This window comes from Mus pahari, chromosome 2 (genome assembly GCF_900095145.1).
Source record: "Mus pahari chromosome 2, PAHARI_EIJ_v1.1, whole genome shotgun sequence".
Lineage (NCBI taxonomy): Eukaryota > Metazoa > Chordata > Mammalia > Rodentia > Muridae > Mus > Mus pahari.
Window position 1 is genome coordinate 22,961,652 of NC_034591.1, and position 9,117 is coordinate 22,970,768.

Consider the following 9,117-nt stretch of genomic DNA (forward strand, 5'->3'; position numbering starts at 1 on the left):
CATAGAGAATTAAGACAGATGCCAACAACAGCCTGCAGGATGGTAGAGAAACTTGTGTTTCCTCATCATCTCCCTTGGGCTTGTCACTAAGCCAGGTATTTGGGATACCTTGCCTTCTTTGAGACGCAAATGTGTCACCTGCCTCATTCCATGACTAAGGAAACACCGAGAGAAGTTCAATATCTCAGTTGGGTAATACTGAAAAACTAAAATTTCCTTTTGTTCCTCCTAGATATCTACAGCAGAGTCCTTTTGATATCCGATGAAACCTTTGAACTGTAAAGGGAGGAGCAGAGGAATGCATGGCCACTGTAGCCTCTTAGCAGGGTTTGGGCTGGTGGCTGAGCTCTCCATAATTGTTCCAAGACAATCAAAGGCTTTGCCTACTGCAGAGATAGTGATGCTGGGGAATGCAAAACATTCCAACTTGTTTGACTTTCTGCTTCTAGCTTCTTCTCTCCGCATTACATTCTTCAAAGGATGAACAGCACATTAACAACTCCCCAGTGGTGACAATTAGGGGCAATTTGTGAAACAGAATTGGCCGGTTGCCTTATTACTTTGGAGGTGACAGTCTACCACTTCAATCTTCTTTAAATCCATGCTTAAGACCAAGCCTGTCTGCTGGAAGGATTTTCTGCATTGCACGTTTGTCTTTTGGATGCAGAGCTGCGACACAGTGGAAAGAAGAAGAGACTCAAGTCCTACTGAGCCATACATGTTGGATACTCATTCTCAGCTATAAATTAAAAGATGCTTAACTAATGTTTTATTTGTCCAAATAAAATGAAAACAATAATACTAATAACACTGTTGAACCCAAATGATAGAACGGGTAAATCACGTGTTTCTTTTCTTATCTCACTAAAATATTTTACTAAGAAATTAATTTTGATGGTAGATGAGTTTAGCAAGTTGTCTTTTCTCTCTTTTTTTAATTCAAAAAGTATTTTCATATATGTTTTGATTATGTTTTCCCCTCTGCTACTTCCCCATCTCCCTAACCAATGAACTTTATGCTATTTCTTTGTTTCTCCATCTCTATCTCTCTCAAAAAACTCCACAAAGCCTCAGAAATGAAAACAAACAAACAAAATGACAAGACAAAGACAATAAAACAGGAGCACCCCTCTCCCCCAAATAAACCCACGGGACCCATTCTGTGTTGGGAAATTACTCCTGGGCATAGGGCTCACCCTGGAGTATGGCTGATATAACCAGTGACAGACACTCCATGGGATAAAACCGATTTCTCCTTCCCAGTACGTATCAATTACAAATTGCTTCTTGGCAAGGAGTAGAAGTTTGTTAACCTCTTGGTGTGGGGAGCCTGTCTGTAACCTCTACAGCTCTTGTGCATGCTATCACAATCTTTATGAATTCTTATGTGCATCTCTCCTGTTGTGTCCGGAAGATGCTGTCTCCTTAAACTCATCCATTACCTCTTATACCCTTTCTGCCTACTCTTCCACATAGATGCCTGAGTCTCAAGCAGCTAGCTTCCAAAAAGTTTCACATTTAGTACTGAATGCTCCAAATCTGCTCATACTACACATTGTCCAGTTGTGGGCCACTGTGTTAATTCCCATGTACTGCAAGCAGATTCTCTGAGGATGGTTGAGTAAGTCACAGATTTGCGGATAAAGCAGAATGTTGTTAGGGGTCATCTTATCACTGTATTTCTTAAGCAGAATGACTGTAATAGGTGATAGTGATAGCATGCTAGGCCTGTGACCGATGTAGTCTCAGCTTCATAGCCGCTTTAGCAGTATCAAGTATGGCTTCCGTCTTAAGCAGCGGACCTTAAGTCTTAAATAAAAATGCAAAACATGGTTGGTCACTACCACAACATTTGTGCCACTATTGTGTCTGTATTTCTTGCAGACAGGTTATGTGGGTTTCAGGGTTTATAAGGTGTTGATATAACTGATTCCTTTTCCCCTCTGGTAGCACGCAGAGTGCCTGCTTGCATCAGAGGTGCTAGTTAGTGAGGGTGAGGTTTCTACTTGGGCACTAGCTTCACTTTTCTGTGTTTGATGACATAAGTCAGTATTGTATTCAGTCCCTATAAGAACTTAATGTCAGCTTGTGGAAAGCAACCAATAGCCTGTGATATTTAGGGATGTCTATGGGACACCCTTTGGCCAGTGACTCAGGATGTAACTTATTCCTGGCACTAGAGGTTTTATATGGTGGCATAAGATATCTAGTTGGGACATTCCCCACTCATAGGATGACTCAATGTGAATTTATTTCAAATATGTATATATTTTAGGAAGCTTCTGCACTATTAAGTTTTCACACATTTTCCAAAAGCCCTTTAATGTTAGTTTTCCCTCCCACATTTCCCCTTTACTCTTCTCTCCGGTTCCCCTCTCCGGTCAATCTTTCAATTCTCATTTCCCTTTTGTCTTTCACTCTCAATATTTTCTATTTTCTTCTTTTATGAAAACCCTCTACCCACCCCCATCCATTACTTGGTAATTAACCTCTCTGGTTATTTTGATTGTCGCACACATCTCAAAAGCTTAGAAGCTAACATCCAAAAATAAGAGAAAATATGCAATATCCGTCTTTTGAATTCTGTAGTACTTCACTCAGGATGAAGAGTCATGTACCTTGACAGAAGCTACCTTAAAAAAATCCATGAACCAACAAGTCCACCATGGTTACTCGTGTAGCTGACAGAATACTAGAACCAAGAAGCATATCTGCGAACAACCATATTTGGATCAGCACTCATCTGAGTGGGTATTTCAGTGAGATTTCCTTTTCTCTTGGGCTCCATGGTATCACAGCCCTTCAGACATGGGCTGTGGGCTGCTCTAACTGTACCTCCCCAGAACAATCATCCTGGATATTTAGTTGATGGGAAGTATCATGCTAATGAGATAACACACTGCCAGGTTCTTAGGCACCTTGGACTTAAGCACAGTTAATTCCTCTTTGAGATCCTTGATCACTGATGTCTCAAGATCAAATAACCAACTAATTAAAATCAGTGTCCACTTTCCACTGAAGTCATTATGAGCCCTCCCCCGAGGAAGCAGTTTTCTGAATTTGAGATCTATGGGGAACCCTTCCCTTCTTCAGATGACATGAGTAGGAAAATATGGAGCCCAAAGTTCCTGTTTCCTTTCCATGTCAAAGGAAATTGTTATCACTTCAACAGTTGCTTTTCCCAGCCATACAACCCACAAATGCACAGCCTGTAGCATGGCTTCTAAAGATCCCTCTGTGCAGCCATGCTGGGGCACACATGTAATTGTGTGAAGGCTTTCAGGAAAATAGCCAATATGCATTTGTGATGTCGTCTTTTGTTATGTGAGCAAGTGTGTGTGTGTGTGTGTGTGTGTGTGTGTGTGTTTGCATTCATGCATGCACATGTGTGAAATCTTTCCAGGATTTTGAGTTTTTGATGTATAATCCTCAAAGATGAAAGTAGACAAGGGTTAGAGGCAGAAAGAGGTCAGAAAGAGTTGGATCGCTGGGGAGCCCTGGGCTCTGAGAGGAACTGGGGCACTATGTCTCCTATTCCACACCCCTGGCATGGACACAGCCCAGCATGTCTCTGGAAGCAGGTGTTTAGGATCTAAGAATGAGGCATAAGTGTCTTAGAAACTGAGAACATGTAACCTGTATTGGCTTTCTGTGTGGCTGTGAAGGGCTGGAGAGCCTGGACTCATGAAAGTCTGTGTGGAAGCAGCCAGCCCTTCCACAGTGATTTTCACGTGCTTGGGGTCAGTTAGAGGAGGAGCAGAAGCAGATGTCTGTATGAGAGATGGCTGTGAGGATCAGTGGCTCTCGTCCCTGTGTCCATCCCCTACCCTTAATATGTCACCTGAGGTCTAAGGGAAGGTCAGGATGACTGAAATCAAGTTTCATCTACTTTCAAAGAATGGGGGCCTAAACTAGAAGGCAGCACAGGAACTAACAAACAAATACATGCAATGAATCTCTCATGCACTTGAACCCTGGGTGTGAGATGCACGCCGACTCCTATGCAGATGGACTTCTAAAATCCTTTCTAGAAAATTCACTCTTAGAGTCAGTCCTAGAAGCAGAACGATACAAATGAACAAGAAATAAGGGAGGGCGGCAGCTCCTGACACACTGCTGAGCTTTAAGTTTGACTTGTTCAACACAATTCCTCCCAGGAAGACAGCGGGCCAGCTTACAAAATGCTCTCCTGGTATGGCAGCCTCTCACAGAGTACCAGACAGCAAGCCATGGCCCATATGTAAAAACACAGGCATCTCCTGGTAGCTGGGTGAGGACTCTCTGGGGCTAGCTTGCCTAGAAATAACTGGAACACATGTGATTCTCTTGTGGAGGCTCTCTGGAAGGCATGTGGTGGTACTGTACATGTTAAAACATTTGCTCACTGCATATCCTGCAACCTCACCAAGGAGGAAAAAAAACTGTACAGACACTCATACTGGTAAGCCACAGGAGCCGCATGTGCAACAAGATGGCAAATAGCATAGCTGCCTGTCAACAGGCAGATGGGTATGGAAATCTTGTCATCATACAATCATGGTGGTGAGAGAGGGTGCTATTCCAAGGTACAGCAGGTATGGAGCATTGTGTCTAGAGTCCAGGGCAGAGCTCTGTAATGATGGGGGTAGGGTGGGGCGAGGGACCTTGGAAAAGGCCACGGGCAAGAGTGCCACACTGCAGCACAGCCCACTGTAAGCAGTCTGGGTTACACCTAACGGGGGCTGTGATGGTTGCTGAACTGTCAGTGAGATTTCCCTGTGACAGCACCCTGGGTTGCACACTGGTAGACTTGTTCACACAAGAGACAACGGGGATTGTCTGTGGGCAATTCTACTCCCTTCAGACAGTTCTTCTTCCATAGGCTGTGGTAGGCCCTACTTGGGGCCCCTATGAACCTGAAGCCAGTACAAAGCTCCTTTCCTACCAGGGTGTGTGATGGGTCTTGCCCTGGAATGGGTGGGTTTGATATTTAGCATACAGAAGAAAGCCTGAGTAAAGAGACTGGCTTTTTTTTTTTTTTTTTTTTTTTTTTTTTTTGAGGACACAGAGAAAAAGACAAAGAAGGAGAAAGGAGGGGAGACTGAGGAGGAGAGGGCGATTATTAGAATAGCCACACTCACACTTAACTTTCTGTTATCTAAAATGTTTTAGTCACTGGTAAAATTACAGATCTTTTGAATTCTTCCATTCTTTTTTATTGTCGATATCTTCATACTTACAGACACCTTGTTTTAATTTTGTTGCCCCTGGTGCTCTCTCTTCTCCACTCCCACCCTTCCTGATCCCTCTTCTTTGTGTCTCTCCTACCTGTACTGCCCTTCTTCTCTGAGAGCAGGCCTTGTGCAGGCAGCCACGGGTGCTGTGTTCAGAGTCACGGAAACCATGTTATTTCCAGAATAGCTTTCACAGCACATCATGCCCATCCAGGCTTTCTGCTGCTCTCCCACAGGCTCCCCCAGGTCTGGAGAGAATGACAGGGATGCCCCACTTAGGGCTGAGCACTCAACAGTCGCTCACTCTCAGTCCTTGATCCATAGTGAGTTGCAGATTTTTTCCATCTTTTAAAACAAATAATGAGCACACAGTAAGTGTAACTTAGAAAATCGTTAACAATTTTGCCAATTAGATATTCAGCTAATGAGGTTGCAAATTGGAAGTTAAAAGGTTCTCAGTTAACTAAGCCATGAAATCTACAGCTGTATAAAAAGATGTGAAAATAGATACATTCTAGTTCTGCTAAGAGACCAAAGACCTGTGGTAATCCAGTGACAGATGTCTCTCCTCACCAGGTCCCTGTTATGAACAGAGGCCATGGGCTGTGACCCCACTCCCAAGCTCAGCATGCGATTCTTTAGTTATGATCTGGCTTCTTGGATGGGTTTCTTAACAGGAAGAGAAATGTATTGTTATCAGTTGTGAGTGGAAGTCCCATATAAAAGCCCCTTTCCTCTGAAATCATAAAGCACAGCATCGTTCTATGCTATCTACAACTCTCTGTGAACAAACTTAGCAAGTTCAACCTGGTGCCTACAGACACCTCCTACAGGGTCTTTCTTATTTGCTACAGCTCCCCCCTCAACCCCCACCTCTGTGATTCCCAAGACACATCATGTGTCCCTGTTCAGATTTTCTGGAGTACTGTAAAACAAACAAATAAAAACCAACCAACCAACCAAACAAACAAACAAACAAACAAAACACCCCAAACCCATGGTTCTGGCCCAAGGAGAGGGCTTGGCAGGTAAAGTGCCTGCTGTGAAGGCATAAGTACTTGAGTTTTGATTCTCAGCACTTACATAAAAGGCCAGCACTGGGAACTGTTATGAGAGAGGCAGACCCAGCTTGCTGGCTTCCCATTGTAGCTGAAACAGCACACTCTAGGCTCAGTGAGTGTAGTTGTTTATTTCAATTGTCAACTTGATACATTCTAGACTCACCTGGGAGATGGGCCTCTGGACAGTCACACAGGGGATTGTTTTAATTAGGTTATTTGAAGTGCAAAGATCTGCCCACTATGGGTGGTGCCATTCCATGGGCTAGGCTCCTAGACTACAAATAGAATGATCTGAGTACCAGTATTAATCATGTATCCATTGGCATCATTAAAAACCTTCTGGATTAAGTGACATTTGTGGAAGTTCTGAATGCTTAATATCAAATCTACTGATTCCGGAACAAGACTCATCATACACCCTGGTAGGAAAGCAGCCTTGTACTGACTTCAGGTTCATAGGGACTTCAACTAGCATCTACTACAGCCTATGGAAGAACAACTGTCAGCAGGGAATTGCTCATAGATAAGTCCCAGTGTCTTCATGTGAACAGGTTGCTCTCCCTACAAGTGTACAACCTAGGCACCGTCACAGGGTGATCTCAAGCCAGGGTGCTGCCATAGGGCAGACTCAGCAACCATCACAGCCCGGGTTAGGTGCTTACAGTGGGCTGCGCTGCTGTGTGGCTACTCTTGCCCATGGCCTTTTTCCAAGGTCCCTCGCCCCACCCTACCCCCATCATTACAGAGCTCTGCCCTGGACTCTAGACACAATGCTCCCTGCCTGCTGGACCTTAGAGTACCAGCATCCCTGCTGCATTGGGAGTGACCCTAGATTCTCAGACTTGAAGGCATCAAAGTATCCTCCACTCGTCACACCATGAGCTTCAGGCTCTTGTGTAAAACAAACATCTCTTTAAACAAATCTGAAGGATAAAGGTGCCTCTAATTTTACAGTAAATAATACTTCTGATAAACCATGAAAGAGGCACCTGAACTGTTCATCAGAGAAAAGAGCAGTCAGTTCTTTAGGGATGTTGCAGCAGCCCTGCAGATGCCAGCCGACACAGGGCACAAACTTACCACTCCCAGAAACAAACTCAGAGTGAAATCCAACTGCTTCTTCAGTTTGGAGTTTGTGGCACAAGTGATTAAACCATGAGGAGTAGTAAACTTGGCCAACTAGAGGTGTGTGTGTGTGTGTGTGTGTGTGTGTGTGTGTGTGCCCATCTCCATGTAGGGGGCAGGTGATCAGGCCTCCTCCTTTTCTTGGGTCCTCCCTTGGGCAGGAAGCCAAGTACCATATTGACTTGGACACTCTAGACTGGTTAGAGACTGTCAGCTATGATGTTCCTGGCATCTATTTCTTAAGTGAACACTTTGGAAGTTCAGTGCTTTAGGCTTTTCTGTTAGTTTTCAGGATGCGGGTGTCTGGAGCCCCACTTGTTTTCTTTCAAAGCTATTAGGAAGCCAGTCATTGATTTATCAATGACATAGAGGGAGGAACAAGTTCCTAATCTGGACTTCTTTCATTTACACAGGGATGGCCACATGCTGACATGGCAAGGATGGAACAGGAAGGGGCTCCTCTTGTGCGGTTATCATACCTGAGGATCTGGTCATGAAGAATATTCATCAACATGGAAAAGTGACAAGGGAGTCCCCACTGTCTCAGCCCCTGACAATGACGCAGCCATAACCTCTACTGCAGTGAACACACAACTTCTTCACCTGCCTTCCCTGTGGGCTTCATTTCTGCATGACCTTTGCAACCTCAGAGCAGTCTATTCTATACCTATAATAGCATCTGCTGTCATGTAGTTGGGTGACTGTTTCATTCTTAGTGGGCACATGGTGGCTCTTATTTCCAATATACAATCTTATGTCAAGGCCTGGCAATTTCCTTCCCTAGCAGGAATAATTACCAATCTCAGCTGATTCTGTGTTATCTTCATCCTCATCCTCCCTCTTCCACCAGGACCTGGCTCCTGCATTTTATTGTAGGCCTCAGAAGACTAAACTGTCCCCTTATTTCTAGGAATAGCCACCTGGATGATACTTTTTGCCTCTGACCTTTGTGATGGGTCCTAGGCTATATTGCTTTGGGAAGAGTGGAGTTCTGTTCAGTTTCTGCTAGGGCTGAATTGTGTTCACTCAAAATATGTCCCAGCCTTAGCTCTCTACCTGTGAGTATGACCTTATCAGGAAGTAGGGTCATCAGAGGTGACTAAATGTTCACACAAACAATTTAGTTTCTATGTCCATGTCATCAGTACAAACACATACAAATATGTGTGTATATATATATATATATATATATATATATATATATATATATAAAACCCCACACACGATTTTATATATCCATAAAGCCTAAGAGAGAGAGAAAGAGGTGAAACTGTCTAGGAGACAAAGGGGAATAGTAGGAAGGTTGGGAGGTGAAGAGGAGTGGGAAAGAGACAGCAAGTGCAGGTCACCGGCCTGGGAAGACACATCAGAACCCCCCCCAGGACCAGAGCAGAGGAAGGCAAGAGCAGGTTGGCAATGGCCATTGGTGCCTACAGATGATGTTTAACCTCCAAGAAGACCAGCACTCAGCCAGCTAGGGAGCTCTGCCTAAGTGCCCTTCAGGGAGGGCAGCAATAGCTAATCTGTGTTTGGTGGCCCAGTGAAATGCTAAGCCTCTGCCTTCCAACCAGGGTAGGGGGACTGACGTACCAGGGAACCCCTGCTCCAAGGAACAGGAGGAATTCCTGGAACTGCCACTAGCTGCATGAACAGTTGAAAGTCTCTACCTTCACTCGAGTGAGTGTGTGTGTGTGTGTGTGTGTGTGTGTGTGTGTGTG